At 42.2% G+C, this 18,076-nt stretch overlaps 1 protein-coding gene across 1 annotated transcript in view; it reads right to left on the bottom strand.

Moving 5' to 3' along the window:
• Positions 1-18,076, bottom strand: part of LOC118803101 — a 61,378-nt gene that overhangs the window by 27,767 nt on the left and 15,535 nt on the right. The window lies entirely within an intron of this gene.

Below are 18,076 nucleotides of genomic sequence, written 5' to 3'. Positions count from 1 at the left end.
CTTCACACAGGCTGTGTAGAGCAGCTTGCCAGAGACTGAACTCAGGTCCATGCTCAGCTCCTCTTTACGGTCCAGGATGGGGCCCTGACAGTCCTGCAGGTCAGGAGTGATGGTAACCTTGGGGAAGGGGTCATCCTCATCTGGGCTGAGCAGTCCTGCACCATAGTCCTTTATCAGTGCACGTTCCTCAGAGGACAGCACTGACCTCCAGCACTGCAGGAGTTTGGCCACAACACGCAAGGACCTCACTCCCAAGCGCACTGCCAGGTCCCCCGCACAGTCCAGACCAGGTCCTGCAACTTCCACCAGCTGACGGAGGGTAAAGATGTTGGAGGAAACCAGAACCCTGACCAGTGCGGGGGACGATTTGCTTGAAATGTCCAGCCGAGACCCATAGAGAACAGGTTCCTCCAGAAGCCAGTGTAAAGAGGTGCTGCTTAGTCCAGACATGCTAAAAAAAAACTCCAAATTCTAAAAAGTCCACGATAAAACATAGGCAGGCCAGCGATGTCCAGCGCCTTAGAGCTCATAAAAAATAGAGCTCTGTCCAGTCCCATACTCCCAACAATATGTAAAATCCTGCATGCCACTTCTCTCCATACCAAGTCCTTAGGGCCACTCAGGGGTCTCTGAATGAACTGGAGGCAAAAGGCAGCAGTCCTGCTAGCTAAGTGAACCAGCCCTTGTCCTCCTTCTTCTTTGGGTAGATAGAGGACGGCCTGTGGTAACCAGTGCAATCTGTCCCAAAAAAAGTCCACTAGCAGTGCCTGTAGGTCAGCAAGAAGATTTGGTGGGGGATCTCCACAAGCCAATTTGTGCCATAAAAAGGAAGCAACAAGGTTACTGACAATGAGAACCTGTCCCCTATAAGACAGCTGAGGCACTAGCCAAGTCCATCTGCCCAGACGTCCCTTCACTTTCTCAATGGTGCCCTCCCAGTTTTGCTTTGCACACTCACTGTCCCCCAAATATACTCCAAGATACTTAAACCCACCCGTCCTCCATGACAATCCAGGCAGTGTAGGTTCCCCACCAGTCCATTCCCCCACTAAAACAGCTTCACTTTTACTTTACTTTAAAAGGAGCACATAAACCTTGAGTACACTCTCAATGTCACTGTACAGAACCTTGATCATAGCTATAAAACCTGGGCTGAACCCAAAGTTCTCCAGAACTTTCCACAAATATGCATGTTCAACCCGGTCAAAAGCCTTTTCCTGGTCTAAGAAAACAAGACCAGTCCTCAAGCCCAATAGCCTGGAGACGTCCAAAACATCCCAAATTAAACAAATATTATCAAAAATAGACCTACCAGGCACACAGAATGTCTGGTCAAGATGTACCACCTGCTCCATCACCTTCCCAAGTCTTGAGGCTAACGCTTTAGAGAGCAACTTGCAGTCTGTGCAGAGCAATGCCACAGGGCGCCAGTTCTTCAGCACCGTCAGGTCTCCTTTTTTCGGCAGCAAGGTCAGGACAGCTCTCCTGCAGCTCAGAGGAAGTTTTCCTTCCTGTACACTGACCTGGAGCACTTCACGCACATCCTGACCCAATATAGGCCAAAATGCCTTGTAAAATTCCACAGGGAGACCATCAATCCCTGGTGCCCGGCCGTTTTCCATACCCTGAAGGGCCTCAGCCTCATACAACTCTCCCAAGGAGAGCTTAGCCTCAAGCAGGGTGGCAGACTGCTGCGTGATTCTGGCCTGTAGTGGGAAGAACCTCTCCTCCACCTCCTGGAAACTGGCCTGCTCGCTCTCACACAGCTTAGAGAAAAAGCTGACTGTCTGCTGGCGAATTTCAGAAGGCTCAGAAACGTGATCCCCCGATTCAGACCGCACAGCATGCATAAACGTTTTCTGTCCGTTTCTGGGCTCCAGACCGAAGAAGAACTTTGAAGGAGCATCCATTTCCGTCACATTCCGGAAACGTGAACGGACCAGCGCCCCCTGTGCTGTAATGCCCAGCAGGTCAGCTAACGCAGCTTTTTTTCTTTTAAGAGCTTTAATATGCTCTTGATCTCCTGTGGCCTCCCCCAAACAATGGAGTGCCACTATTTCAATCTCCAGCACTTTCAGAGATCTGATTATGTCCCTGGTGACATTGAAAGTGTACTGTTGGCAAAACACTTTAATTTGTACCTTTGCTACGTCCCACCACTGTTGTAATGAATTAAAAGATGTTTTCTGTGACTTAAAAACATCCCAAAAAAAAGTAAAAGACTCCTTAAAATTAACGTCATCTAAAAGTGCAGTATTAAAATGCCAGTATGCACTCTGAGGCTTAATGTTACGTTTTCTAACAGTACACTGAACCATACAATGATCAGAGAAACCAACAGGAGAAAACAGACAAATGATGTCTAAAACTGTAAAACTGATCAAGTCTGGCCAATGAGAGGGCATTATCCCTACAGTACGTCCATGTGTACTGTCTTTGACATATGGAGAACTTTACATGGTAACCACACAGGTCATGGGCCTCTAAGAGTTCACACAGACGCCGGCGGGAAGCAGTGTGTGGTTCTAGGTGGTTCCTATCCAGGTTATCTGCTGTACAGTTAAAGTCCCCACCCAGGACTAAAAAGTCAGTAAAATCACAGTTGGAGATAAGAGAACTCAGCCTGTCTAAGAAGACCATCCTCTCCACTGCTACAGTGGGAGCATAAACACAGATAAAAACAAAGCTTTCATTCTCATAACAGGCTTGTACTTTCAGCAGCCTCCCAGGTAAAATCTCATCAACTGTGTACGAGTGAGGTATAAAATTATTCGAAAATAAAACACCAACTCCACCACTATCAGTGGAGTTATGACTTAAAATGACCAGCCCCTCCCACTCTTTAGCCCAGTCTACAGCGTTATCACCATCACTGTGTGTCTCCTGGAGAAAGAACACATCAGTGCGCTTCTGTTTCGCCAGCTCATAAAACATCGCCCTCTTCCTGTCGTCTCTCGCCCCATTTATTTTCAGAGTAGCGATCTTAATGTCACTCATTAAAATAATAAAAGGGCATAAAACTGTGATGGCGAGGGCCAGTCCGAAACAGGGACCAAACACACTAAACATCCTCGTCAGGACCTGCTTTATGTAGTTTAGTCAGCATCTTTTTTAGTCTAAAAATTTTCAGTGCAGTAAAAGACCCCTCCCTCCTGAAGTGTTTAACATTGTGTATGAACTGCTGGGGGTCCGTAAAGTGCTTCTCTACCTGCACACCTCTGTACCCTTTAGTCACACTGAGGAATGTCTTTATCTCTTCGGCAGTGTAGCGTACAGGTAGCCTCTCCTCCTGAGAGCACACTGACCAGCCAGAGTCAGACAGAGAACCCTCACTGTCAGTGTCGGCCTCAGCACCACTAAGCTCTTTTTTCGCCTGCTTATTCCCCCTCCCCCTCCCTCGCTTCTTCCTTTTAGCGGGAACTTTAAAAACAGGCTCATCCACCATGTCTACATCAGCCACAGTTTCCAGCACCACCACTTCAGCAGAGACAGCTTCACTACAGCCACTCACCTCAGCGGTCTGCCCCTCAGAGATAGCAGTGCCCCCCTCGGTACTGCCCGGTTCCTCCACAGCTGGTTCCAGCACAGCAGGAGCAGATGAGGGAGACCCCTCCAAGGCCCGTTCAGCCCCCGCAGTTTCCTCAGCCGCAGACTCCAACACCCACAGGCCCAGAAGCAACAGTCCCCGGCCGCTCCGGCTCAGCCCTCATGGGAGCATCAGTGTTCCCGTCCGCCTTTACAGGACAAGCACGGACAAGATGTCCCGCTTGCCCACACCAGAAACACTTCACAGCAGTTTCAGACGAAACATAAACAGCATACTCAAAACCATCTACACTGAACTTCAAAACCAAGTCCAAATCCTCACCTTCCTTCAGAACCATAAACACAAGCCTCCTGAAGGACACCAGGTGCTTAATCAAGGCGCTCTTACAGCTGAGGGGGATCTTCCGAATGGGAGAAACAAGTTTTCCATACCGGGACAGTTCGACAGGATAATCTTTTTAGAGGGGGTGCTAAGGGGCAAGACCGGAGTCAGCTGACCGTTAATAACGACCCCACTCTGCCCACTGCGTTCCCTGCAGCCAGGCAGCTCCTCCACACTCACCCTGCACTCCTCCACACTCACCCTGCACACCACCTTCACCCCGTGCCTGCGAGTCAGGCTCTCATACACGCTGTTGGGAGACGCCATACTCCCGGCGAACACACCGGCAGCTGACTCTCCACACGCAGCTGCAGCTCACACACGCACTAACACAGTCACACAAACAACCTCAGAAACACAACGAAACTCACGAACTATCAGAAAGAAAAAAGTTTTGGCACAACGCCAACCACTCGCACTCACGCTCACCACGCTCCGCTCACTCCACCGCTCACACCAGCGCATGCGCAGAGAGAGAGAGAGAGAGAGAGAGGCAGAGAGAGAGGCAGACAGAGACACACACACAGAGAGGGAGAGAGAGAGAGAGAGAGAGGTTTCTGTAATGTTGTGTTTATATTAGTTGTTGTTCTTTTCCTCTCTGGTTCGATGTTCTCAGTGCTCTTTCTCCTGGTTAGCATGATGCTAACGGCTCTTACCTTCGCTGCTCTTCATACAGTCGTATCGCTGCTGGTGGTGAAATATGTCCACATTTTAAATCAGTTCATATCAGGTTTTTGTCAATAACAGCAGATCCATAATAATAAGACCGAGTTTAAACTCTCCACTAACCTTACACACGACTCTCCACTGTAGCGTCCAGAGCGGAAGAAGCAGCGGCTACTTTCACTTTCACCTTCATTCAGAGCGCCAGGCTGGGTTGCCAGATTGGGTCGAGGATTTCCAGCTAAACAACTTTTCCAAATCCCCCCAAAACATTATTTATCAGAATCAGACAGGGGGTCAGATTTGATCAGATAACTGTGAGACTGACCAAACTGACATGATATCTAATGATTTATATGACAATATTAAAACAAACACAAACAATATTAATAACAGTGATAACAATGTCATGTGGTTTCTGCTCCATATTCAGTGAAGAAGCTCCGTTTTCTTTTTCATTACAGGGACAGTTTTTTCTTTCTTTCTCTTTCAGAAGATCTCAGTAATAATAAAGTGATGCTGATTAAACAGAAAGAGAAAGGGCTATTAACTGTTATGGAAGGTCAACAAATGATCATTATACAGAAATCCGTGTTGAGAATGATGTGGTTTATCAGTGCAGGCAGGGCAGGTTAGCACTTCTTTCTCTTCTGCTTTAACTGCACACAAAACATTCAGTGCTGAACTTCGTAGAACTAAAGGAAACAATCCATTTAGACTTTAATCCCAGAGTTCAATGTGGGAACATCTGTAAATATCTGGCAGCTCTTTCTCAACTCAGTCCATCTGAACGAGGCTGTTTATTGACTCTCTAAGCTGAAGAACAGTAACAGGCAGAAATCTGTTCTCATATGAGGAAACAGAATGATCTGCTTCAGACGGCTGACTGTTTCTCTCACAAGCTAACACTCCATATGTGCTCACTAGACAATAATCCAGCATATTCATACTAATAAAGGGAGTGAAGTTCACTGATCGAGCCTCTTTCAGACTAAACTCAGTGTTACAGCAGGAATATTCAGAGAGAGACTCCCTCACACCTTCATCATCATCATGAAGGAGGTTCTTCATCAGGCAGCTGTGTTCTTCACACAGTCTTTTGGGGAGAAGAGCATTAATGAGTGTTAAACACAGCTCAGCTAACATCACTACTGTTATCACTCTTATCAACACTTTCAGACTCACAATAAAGCTCTGAAATGTTGTGTTGATGTTCAGCAAAGTGATAGAAGTGAATGTGGAATCAAAAGCAGAGCATCAGTGAATGTTACACTGCAGTTCCTGATAACATTAGAAAAGCTCTTCCAGTGTCTTATCAGTGTTTGTTTCTGATGCAGAGACACTGCTGACACCAATGTAGGAACACTTTTATTCACTTTTCCAGTACCGTCTACAGGCCTTCAGAACACTGTATATTTCTTATAATATCAAATCTTTACACTTCTATTAAACTGAGAGTTGTTCTGCACATTAATATTAAAGACTGAAGAAAAAGCTCTTTATGAAGGAGGTTTTGTATTAAACTACATCTGGAGACGTTTGGAACATTTAAAACATTCAGTCTGTTCTCTGACCACAAGAGGGCAGCAGCATCTAAATGGACTGAACCTGCTTTCATTCCTTTACTCCTCTTAAACTGAGAGCTTTTATGGCTTTAATGTCTGTTTTTCCTCCTTTTTCTTTTCTGTTTGTTCTCCACAATCTATCAGCTCAGTAGTCTCCATGTTCTTTAGTCCTGTCATGTTAAATGGAGCTATAAAGTCTCTCTGCAGCTACAAACCACAGACACTGCCTCAAAGTGACCTAACAGACACTGTATTTACTCTTTTTGGAGATTGTGGCACTTATAAAATCATAGAAATAACTTTTTAACACATTTTTAAGAGCCTAAAAGGAATTGTTAACACAAACATTTAGACACAAATAACTTCTGGTTTTTAACTTCTTTTACAAACAAATCATGTCTTCTAATTTCAGTAGATGGCGCTGCAGAGAAAATCAAACAGCCCTAATAATATACTGATGTGAATAAAGCAGAATATTAAACTGTGTTTACTGAAACAGGTTTTTCATTACAGTCTCTAAGAGCTGCATAGCTGCTCTTTCCATCACACAGACTGAGAGTCTCACAACAATGACGGAGTAAAACTTCTTACAGTGACAGAACAGCATTAAACAGAGCTTCAAGATCAACAGCTCCTCAGTGCAAATCCCAAATACACAGAACAAAAAGCTCCTTCAACAGTTTAACAGGATTTCAACCTCCTTACATGATTTACACTCTCAGCTCTTTACTGACTGATGCTGAGTGGACATGTAACCCTTTTTAGCCCACTAATGAACTACAGCAGCAACACTGCAAACTAGATGCAAAAGCTGAAGTTGCAATAAGGCTGTGGACCAGTACAACCAGGTTCAATGAGGAGGTGGAAGGTGTGTGACAGCAAATACAGGAGACAGGAGTGGTGTTATAAATAAAGAGAGTCTCTTTACTAGATGATAAAAATATATACAAACACAAAGTAAAGAAAACATTCAACAATTAAACAACCTTCCTTCTGTCCCCGAGATCAAGTTGATCTTCTTAAGCGCTTAAATTAGATTAGGTCCTATTTGTGTTCCAGTTTAATGGGTTTAAGGTTTAGTTATCTTTGATTTAATGAAGGATTAAGACTTTGGGTTTAGTGTTAAATCATCTCTTTAGTTTAGTTGGATTATTATTGTTACTTTAGAATGAAGCTTAGCTAGAATAATTTCTCTAATTTTCTTCAATATAGTTTAGACAGATTTAAACCCTTTGTTTGTTTGTTTGTTTGTGTTCATCAGCAGAGAAAAAAATAAACCCCCCAAAACAAATAAATAACAAACCGAGTAACTGAAACACTGGTGCTCGCTCACAAAAGGAAACAGAGAATAAAGAGTCTGTTAGTCTTGTGTTTGTTAGTTCACCAGTCCGTAGTGAAGACGGACGTCATAGAAAACCGTTCTATTCGTGGGTGGCTCAACATCGACTTCTCTGAAGATCCAACCAGGCTCTGATTTCAAGGTTCTGATGATCCTCAAAAAACCTGACCTGTTTAAACAAAACACTGTAACACTTTCTCTGTGCTTGAGCCCAGGTGGCTGTATCACTTCTCATTTCACTGTTATTCACAAGCACTTTCTTCACCTAACAACAAATGAACATACATCACCTTCACAGTGACTAATACTTTTTCTTTTTCAGGTTCAGAACATCAACAGGTAAGTTTAACAGGTTTACACACATTTTCATATGATTAACTCACTGAACTTCTCTCTCTTTTACAGGTTGTAACTCTTACTGCATATGTATGTTTATGTAAACAACATATTTAAATGAAAATAAACCTTTTTCCCAAATATTTAGTAAGCACTGTCTCTTTTTCCAGTTCACAAACACGTTCAAACGCACGTTTCACAGAATAAATGAAAATGTAGCTCTGGAATGTTCTAGAATGTCTGCTGGATTGGCTCAACCAGCTCTAACCAGTAATGGCTATGAGGAAAAGAGAACATTCCGCTCACAGCACCCATTTCGGCTTAAAACTCGATAAAAACGAACTCTTTCAGCTATAAACACATTTAGGTTCATTCATCTAAAGCATTCACTGAGTTATCATCTCATTTCAACTTCTATAAACCCATAAATGTACACAAATCCGTGTGGAGCTAATTAGCTAGGCTGCCTATGGAAACTGCTGGTTTACTCTCCATTCATCGTCTCGGTGCAGCCAATACTGTGGGTCTCACACTCATTACTGGGAGTTCAGGGTTTCGGGTCTGTTTTCATCAGGACGCCTAACTTTTACTGACTCTGACTGTTTCTTTGGAGCTCCTTCTCAAGTTTCCTCACAGCGTTTCTCTCTGAGCTGCAGCTGCGTCTCGTCTCTTCTCAGCACGAGAGAAGAAGAGGAAGGGAGAGGGAGGGGCTCAATTAGACCGCGCAGCGGCGGAGGCGGGACAACTGAATCCTCAATTACAATTCGCTACAGCGAGCAGAGCAGCCGCCTGCTCCAATAAGAAAGCGGAGTTGTACTAATCACACTGTCTCAGCAGCCGCTGGGCGGGATAAAGCCGGACTCTCCGTTATGATTGGTTGCTGCTGGCAAAGCAGCGCTCAGCAAGCTTAACCCTTCGGTTGCCAGAAGGTTTTAGGTGTAAACTATGTTAACCACATGAAATGCGGGTTACAGACACTGCAGTGGACACACTGATGACGTATAGATCTCTCCTCTATCTAGACCTCACTGAAACGCAGTGGTGGACAGTAGCTAAGTAAATGTAATTCATTACTGTACTTTAGTAGTTTTTGTGTATCTGTACTGAAGTTTTTCCATTTTGGGGGACTTTTTACTTTCACTCCACTACATTTCAAAGTCTAATATCTCACTTTTTACTCCTCTACATTCTGAGAAATCTGTCCTTCCTTTTGACTTTTGTGCTCATAAAAATGTCCAAACAAAAGAAGAGCGGAGCACAAACACCAATCAGGGCACAGCGCGCACTTTGTTTAGAGCTTGTTTTGACCTGTTGGACATACTGACCCTGTGCAAGCATATCCACACTGTACTTAGGTCACTTTAGCAGGTAAAGCAGGGCGGGGTTAATGCAGCACTGACTGACAATCACACATCAAAGAATCAGTGAACAGGTATAACATACGGCTCTGGACTTTGTGGGTAAACAGACCACAATATAGAAATATGTACTCATATGCAGTTGTGACTGACGGGTCTTTTTTCTGAATTTATACAAACACATTTCATTTTATAGTAAATTAGTTTGGGCTAGTTTATGTTTATGAACAGAGACCTACAGATGCAGTTTAGTAAAGGAAACTCATTTGTGAATCTGAGTTTAAAGTTTTTATTAAACTTAAACTGGTAACTAAGTTCAAATAAATCTTAAACTGAAACTCTGCTTGTTTGTAAAAAGTGATTTCAGAGCCACTCAGTTCTGCCTGATGGAAACTGTTTACCTTCAGTGTTTTGTGTTTATGATCATTTTAATAGACATCAGCGTCACTAATTAATGACCTTCTACTAAAAGACTGGTTTACCAAGAGAGACACTGGAGTATTTTCACCTAAACTGAGTTGATGAAGCGAGTCTGGTTTTAAAAATGATAATAGTACATCAGTGTTACGGGACGGCGGGGAGGCGGAGCCAAGTGCAGAAATGAAAAGCAGTGAGAAAGAGGACTAAATAAATGTACAGGTCAGTGGAGTGAGCGTCTGGAACGCTGTGATTGAGGTGACCCGGAGCCAGGCTCCAACCGCCGCTGTACAAACAAAAGAGACGCTGAAACTAGCACGCTCAAACAAAAGCTGAACTAGAAAGGTGAAATAAAAGAAAGAGAAAACGAAACACTCCTCCTCTGTCAGAACGAAGGAAGGTAGACTTTGTCTGAGCTGTTTGATCTCGGTGGACCCACTGAGCAAAGACACGTCCAAAAAGACGTCAAGGTAACGTCTTTGTCAGACGTTCAAAAGACGTCCACAGACAAGGCAGAATGAAAGTTTTTTGCGACGTCTTTATTAAACGTCTTTTAAACATCCATTACTGACATCAACTGGACGCCAGCTATAGACGTTCGAAAGACGTCGCAAATACTTTCATTTTGGCTTCTCTGTAGACGCCTTTTGAACGTCTGACAAAGACGTTATATTGACGTCTTTCTAAGTGCCTTTTAAACGTTCACTATGGACGTCCAAAAACGTCTTTATAGAGTTCAAAATGGAAGTTCCAACAATGTCATTTCAGACTTCTTTTCAACATCAGTTCTAGGCTTCCAAAGATCAGCTATAGTTCAAAATCAAAGTTTTATGAAATCTGAGATCATCTTTAAGATTTTATCAACTTTATTGAAAACTGTGTTTCGTTCATCAAACCTTCATCTGCCTTCGCTATTGTTCCAAGCATTTAATAATGAAATAAATAATAGTAAATAAAAATAAAAAAACACCACTCAGATTTCAGTGTAGCCTTATAATTGGACATGCATGACTGTTCTATTAAAAAATGTCATTTTTTTGAAATGAGAAACATCTTTAATGAGGTTTTTAGCAAAATATTAGCATTTGTGTATCACAATGTAAAAAAACAACAACACCTTGTTTTTATGGCGTACTTGCAGGTGTAGCTAAATGAAACTAAGAAAGCAAATATTTGTTTTTAAATGTAGGCCAGAACAAATATAGAGCCCCCTGAACATTCAATTAAAATAGAAACCCACAGAATTTGTGCAGCACTCACAAAGTACTTCATTTCCACCCCTGCATGTCCTCCACCTCCCTTCCTCCCTGCTGCATGTTTAAGATGTTCTGCTGCATGAGGCTTTATTGCAGCTTCTGTAGCTTCTTTATCCCACTTCATGACTGCTGCTGCAAGTTGAACAAAAACAAAAATGAACAGACCACCAGAGTAGTCACACCATAGTATTCACGTTCATTTCTGTGTGTGAAAACATCCAGATTTGCCCCGTCAAATATCAAGTGCTAATACTGCACAAACCCATGTCGATTCATGGGGTGCACAGCAGCAAACATGTGACTTTAAGACAGATGGAGTTCACTTAAATCAATAAAGTGCATGCTGGGAAGGGATAAGACTGAAAAAACGGTGACTTTGGGTGACGAGACACCAGTCACAAATTGAGAGAACCCACACAGACACTGCCCCAAAATACAATGACTCATCAGACACACAAAAAAAAAAAAAAAAAAAAAAACCTTTAAGATGTTTGAATAAAGGTATTTTTTCCAAACATTTAATTAGTCATAAACATCCTGTGGATTTAAATGAAAGTAATAAACACGCTGCTCCAGTCCAGATTAACATCAGAACATCAAGTGGTCAAGGCTGATTAACATTTGTGTAATATAGTTTGCTGCTTGACCCACTGATTCCAATATTCTCATTCAACAAAACTTAAACTTTCATTAAGTACAATTCCATCAACTGAGCAAACTATTCAGTAAGATTTTTGCTACACCACTGACTACATTTAGAAAATGTACTTTATGATTAAGAAAATGTTGAGGTAGTAAATGTGAATAGAAACTGATGCTATTAGTTTTTTTTTAAATCAGGAAAATGCTGAAAACCTCTTATTGCTTCCAGAGGCAGTTTCTGCTTCTCCCCTTTCCCCTTCATACTGAATTTGGTGAAGAGCCTAAAGAAACAGGTACTGCACCATTTAGAAATTCCATGTGTGCATGTAACCTACAGCAACTGTAGCGTCGGTGACAGTGCCACAAGTGGACTAAAGAGCTGTGTTTCTGGGACACCTTAGTTTTCTGGAACAAATAAACACATCTCTGATGGGAGGAGACCATTTGATAGCTTAAATGGCAAAAGCACAGCCACACAAAATGACCTGCCAAGCATCAAATGGGGGTAGATTTTCTGCTTGTCAATTAAATCTCAGACGATACATACATACATATATATACACTTTGTCACTGGAGCACTGAGTGCTGATTTTCTCTCTCTCACTCTCTCTCATATATATATATATATATATATATATATATATATATATATATATATATAGAGAGAGAGAGAGAGAGAGAGAGAGAGAGACCCCTTCACTATATATTTACACTATATATTCAGACCCTTTCACTTTTTTCACATTATGTTGAGTCCTTGTGCTAAAGTAAAATAAATAATCAGCACTCAGTGCCCCAATGACAAAGTGAAAACAGAATTTTAGATTTTTTTGTAAATTTATTATAAAGGAAACTTAAATTTTGCATAGACATAAATATTCAGACCCTTTGCTATGACACTTGAAATTTAGCTCTGTGGGGCTCCCATTTCTCTTATCATTAACTTCTCTTATATCAGAGCAAAAACCAAGCCATGAAGAGGCAAGAACTGCCTGTAGAGCTCAGAGACAGGATTATGTGGAGGCAGAGATCTGGCGAAGGCTCCAAAAAACATTTCTACTGCACGGAAAGTTCCCAAGAGCACAGTGGCCTCCATAATTCTTAAATGGAAGAAGTCTGGAACAACCAGGACTCTTCCCAGAGCTAGCCGCTTCACCAAACTAAGCAATCAGGGGAGAAGGGCCTTGGTAAGAGAGGTGACCAAGAACCTAATGGTCACTCCGGCTACGCACCAAAGATCCTGTGAGCAGATGGCAGAAACTTCCAGAAGTTCAACCATCACTGCAGCACTGTACCAATCTGGGCTTTAAGGCGGAGTGGTCAGACAGAAGACTCTCTTAAGTAAAAGACACAAAGAAAAGTCTGCAAAGAAGCACCTAAAGGACTGTGGTGTCAGAGTGCTTCTTTAAACAAACTAGAAAAGATAATGAGGTACTCTGACATCACTGTTTGGCGCAAGGAAGAGTGTGCAGCAGGGTGAAAACAATCAGACACTAGGGCAGCAAGATAAGATAAGACTTTCTTAAGTTTATGGAGTGGGTGGGAGGGGTTCTTCATAATCGCTGACCCATTTGCCAGCATCCACCTCTCTGCCACCATCTCCACTGTGTCTAGTTTCACCCTCAGAACTAAGTCAGCCTTTCTAATGATCTTGTTGAGTCTGTTGGTGTCCTTGGCTGTGATACTGCTGCCCCAGCACACAACAGCGTAACGATCCTGACACTGACATCGACATAAAGCAAGTCCAGTGTTTTATCTCCCTGGTAGGGAGCTGACACACTGACTGAGTAGGATGCAGGAGAGACTTGCATGATTCAAGTCCTCAGAAATAACAAACAGGGCTTGAAGGTGGTGAGTCTGTAGTCTCCCATCATGTTGTGGATGGTGTCACAAGCAGAGGCAGCAGTGGCACATATCGTTATGTACACTACTAACACAATAACATGAGAAAGGATGGAAATGGATATTGTTTGTAAGAAGGTGTTACAATGTACAGCCCAGCTGAAGCCGAACATTAACCACTTAGCACTTACTTGCTGTGGACAATGGAAATCTTAAGCGTCCTTCCATCTGAGAGCTAGAACTGGATTCATTTGCAGAGGAGTTCTGACTCTGCTGGGGGAATGATCTCCCAGAGGATCTTGAGACTGGCGTTTGAACAGTTACATAATCTGAAAGACAGTGTACGTCCAATAGTTTGTTTTGCAAAACCTGATTAATGTACAGAAGTAAAAAGTAGATCTTACAAAGAACATGACTCTTTTGCACCTGCATTACTGGATTCATGAGCAGAAGACCTGTCACTCTGCTGGGAAGACCTCCCAGAGAATCTGAGAGACAAAGTTTTTCAAGAATTAGTTTGTTTAATGCTTGAATAATGTATATTAACAGAACACTATTTTCTCTGTGGCCTTGTTCATATCTTGTATTAACATTCGTCTTGGGTGATCCGATTACAAGTGGACACCTTAAGTACCTCCGTTCACACCTGGTGTTAGAATGAGTCTCAAATGACAACTTGTGATCAGATCTCACTTCCCTGCTTTCTGTGCACATAATCATGTATGACAGCTGGCGAATTCACCTCTGCAGCTCCAGCCCCATGTACACTGCAATTTAATATTGTGCGTAACGTTACCTAACAGCTCAGACGGAGCTCAGGATTCATCCAGAGAAGATTTATCATAAACTAATCAACTATATAAACCTGGAATCTGTAATTACAAATGAACGGTCAGATGTGTAAAAACACAGAACATCATTACATTATTTACCATCAGATCCCGACTGATCCAGTGTTAATAAAGTTACCGTCACAGCGTAAACGCTCAGAGCGTAATCACTCTCAATTTAAAGAAGCACTGTGTTTCTGCTGCTGTGTGATGTCACAGGTATTTGTTAAAGTCTAAGGACAAAATCTGCCCATATGATGTAATCGGTTTGGATGGCCTCTGCCATGATGACACTTCATAGACCATAAATTGAGCAGTCAACTATGAGGCTGTCAGAATTTATTTTATTTCATTTAACCTTTATTCAACCAAGAAAATCATCATTGAGATTAAAAATCTATTTTACAAGAGCATCCAGGCCAAGAAAAGTAGCATGTTAAACACAAAACCAGGTGTTCAAAAGATGAAGCTCATCTGCTACTTTACAGCATTAATGCTGGGCTCTGATAAACACTTACAGTTCTTCTACAAGTCACTCTGTCTGGACTGCTTGCTGGGTTGAGACCCGTTGCTGTCAGTAGACAGTTTGCTGTGTCTATGCTGGTCAATGTGCCTAGACCCATCACTGTGGACTGGCTTCTGTGGTGGGACCTGTCGCTGTGCCTGGACTCTTTGCTGTGCCTGGACTGGCTGCTGTGGTGGGACCTGTTGCTGTGACTGGACTGGTCGCTGTTCTGGGAACCGTCACTGGGGTTAGACTGAGGACCAGATTCTGAACCCCCCAGATGGCTGGTGTTGTTTACATTTGGATGTCCAGAGTCTGAAAACAAACACATGTAAATGATTATCACATGCTGTAACCAACTTCATGTTATGATTATGCATGAACAAGTTATGTACATAAATTAGGAGATTTAAGTGATGGATACTTACTAGCAGTAAACGTTTTGTTAATTCCAGCAAAACCTTACTGGAGGTCATTTTGCGTTTCACCAGAGTGAATGTCATCCAGTCATCCTGAGGGGGTGTTGATTGTAGAAAGCTGCATTATCTCTCGTTTTTTGGCCATCTAATAGTTTTGTTGTTGACATCAGTCCAGTTGTCTGGGGCAGTCCCCTCCACCTCCTTTCCATGCTCCAACCACACAGCCTGGGCACACATGATCTACAAAGCAAAAGCACATTCATAAAGAGTTCGCTTGTTCCCACCAATGCTGTATGGAACTGCTACAAAGAGAAACAAAATACCACCAGAAATGAACTGTTTATAATTTATCTGCCATCAAGTCATGGAAGTGGAGTTCATGATTTCATAAAATCAATAAAATGACACAATTAAAATACGACTATTACTTTATTATACACTAATCCTCATCATCACTCATGAATAACTTTATTATAAACGACTAAGCTTACCGATCTACTTAAGTACTCATTAGTTATGAAAAATTAATATCAGTGGCATTTCTACATGGAAGTTAATTAAGATAATAATAGCCCACCTTTAAATCTTGTGTTCTGTACCATGGAGAAGTGGTCTGAGGACAGATCCACCATCTTCATGAGGAAGGCAGGCCACCTTACGGAACAGATCTGTTTCACGCAGTCGTCGTCTTTTCATCCTACTCTGCCTGTTACTTGTGTACACTGTATTCAGAAGTTTGGAGCTGCATGGCTTTTCAACCAATGGTGAGGTGAACTGCTGGTGCAGGACTTCACACCCCACAGTGCCGTCTCCTCTTCTTTCCCTGATGAAAGCATATCTTTCATCTCACAAGAGGAAACAAACGTCTTTTTCTTTTGGAGAAACAAACGTGTGGCCGTGTTTCCGGCTGGGTTTTCCTCTTTTTGGCGTTTGCATATTCAATCTCTGATAATCGCCTGGTCACCTCTGCTAGTGGATTTTTCCCACTCTACATGTTTCTGGATTTGTTGGAGATGGTTTTCAAAAGGAAAACCAGATCTATCATTCAATGAACAGCTGAAGTGGCGAACATCCTCATGAAGGTGATTCAGTTCATGAACACTGTACACAGAAACATACTTTCCGTTCAGGGCAGGACAGCGCAGGACAAAATGTGACATGGGTTTATGGGCGTACTGAAGGTATGCATTGCGAGTGCTCTCATCTGACTCCAACATTAATGACATAGCTACCGTCAAGGACAGAAAATGGTAGTGTCTTTGGGGAGAGAACACATTCTTCAGTACAACTGGTCCTGTATACAACAAAAACTGACGAAACTCTGTGGTCTTCCATCTGTCCAGCTGTTCTAGACTCCGTGACTGCTGAGCAAATTCACTCTGCATCTTTCCTCTCAGGCGGTTCAGCTTTTGTGATATTTTTTCCTTTCGCCTTACAGATAAGCAGCAAAGTGTTGGACCCCAAGTCAAGAACATTAACGTCCGTCTAACTACTCCCAAGTTAACCATACTCATATAGTCTAGGACAAACGACTTAACACAAGAGATTCCTGCAGCAATGAAGGGACTGACACCAGTTTGATGGTTCTTGTATTCTACTGCACTGAAAGCTTTATCTGTTCGCAAGGAACATTCCAGTTCATTGAACACCGTTCTTCTTGTAATGTAAACACCTTTGCTGATGCACCTCTCGCAGCTGTGATAGGCATTATGATTTTTAATGCGCTTACTATAAGCCCTTGCTGGTGCATCGCAGATCACTGCTTCAATATGGACACTGTAGGACTTCTCTTCAAAAATGACCCCATTTTCTGAGAGATGTTTATACTCAGCCAAAAAGTCATCAAGATATTCCTCAAGAGGATATGGCTTCCTGTCCCCACAAAAGAGAGCTACCACAAATGGCTCAAAGTTGTGAAACCTGGCCAGAACTGGCCAGAACTGGACTTTGCTGCTTTTGAAGAGTGGGACACCATCAATGTTGATGCTGAGGTTTATGGTATCATGATCATGTCTTAAAGCCATTGTCTGACTTAGTAAACAGTAAATCTCCTTCTCTAATCCATAATAAATGTATTGCCCATTTCTGCTCAGATCCTGGGGCTCGTGGTGTAGCAAGGAGTGTCCTTTCATCTTTTGGTAGAATGTGTCCCTCCTTTCTTAATATTGCCAACAATTCATTTCTGTTATTTGTAGCCCATTGTCTTCAGTTTTCTTCTAAACTGGGTGAATCTGATTCAGTTTCATCATTTAGGACTTCTTTTTCTGAATCAGAAGACACACGCTCCACATCTGTGTCAAAGTCTGATTCATCTGTTGTCAAACTGTCAGTTGCTGAATTAATTCTTTCAACGCTGACTGCATTGCCAGTCTGGTTGCTTTAATCTCTCTGTCACTGATGTCTGGCTTTCATGGTCACCATCATCACTGTCAGAATGGAGCTGATCCATTTCTGCTTTACGTTTGCGCCAGGCTTTTAAATAAGCCGTCTGCAAATCAATGTATTCTGTTAGACCCTGAGTCTGATTCTTTCCTTCAAGTAAAATACTTGTGTGTGGCAAAAGCTCTGACTCCATATATGAAAGGATGTCATTAAAGGAGTTATGGCCAGTCAAGGATTATGTGATGTGATACTATGTGTGATATTATGTGTCTAGTTAAGCTTCAATAAAAGTCATTTATTTTATTGATTTACTGCATCTTAAAACAGAAAAACTGTGCTAAAAATGGATTAGTAAGAGGGACCTTCAGTGTAGTTTTAGTTTATTTACACAATGCACACAATAATTCTGATACTTTTTAAAACGTATTAAAGTGAGCAGCAGAACTGTAGTTTTAGAATTGCAACATGTAACTACAGACATTAAAGCAAAGAAGGAAACTGAACATTTCAGCCAAGTTAAGTTCCCCATCTACAGTTTGTAAAACAAGTTCCAGAGGAGGCACATTAGTGCATGAGCATGGGTAGTGAGTACAT

The sequence above is a fragment of the Colossoma macropomum genome, unplaced genomic scaffold (assembly GCF_904425465.1).
Source record: "Colossoma macropomum unplaced genomic scaffold, Colossoma_macropomum, whole genome shotgun sequence".
NCBI classification, from domain to species: Eukaryota; Metazoa; Chordata; class Actinopteri; order Characiformes; family Serrasalmidae; genus Colossoma; species Colossoma macropomum.
The sequence above is the reverse complement of the archived record's forward strand: the minus strand, read 5'-3'. Positions and strand labels throughout refer to the sequence as shown.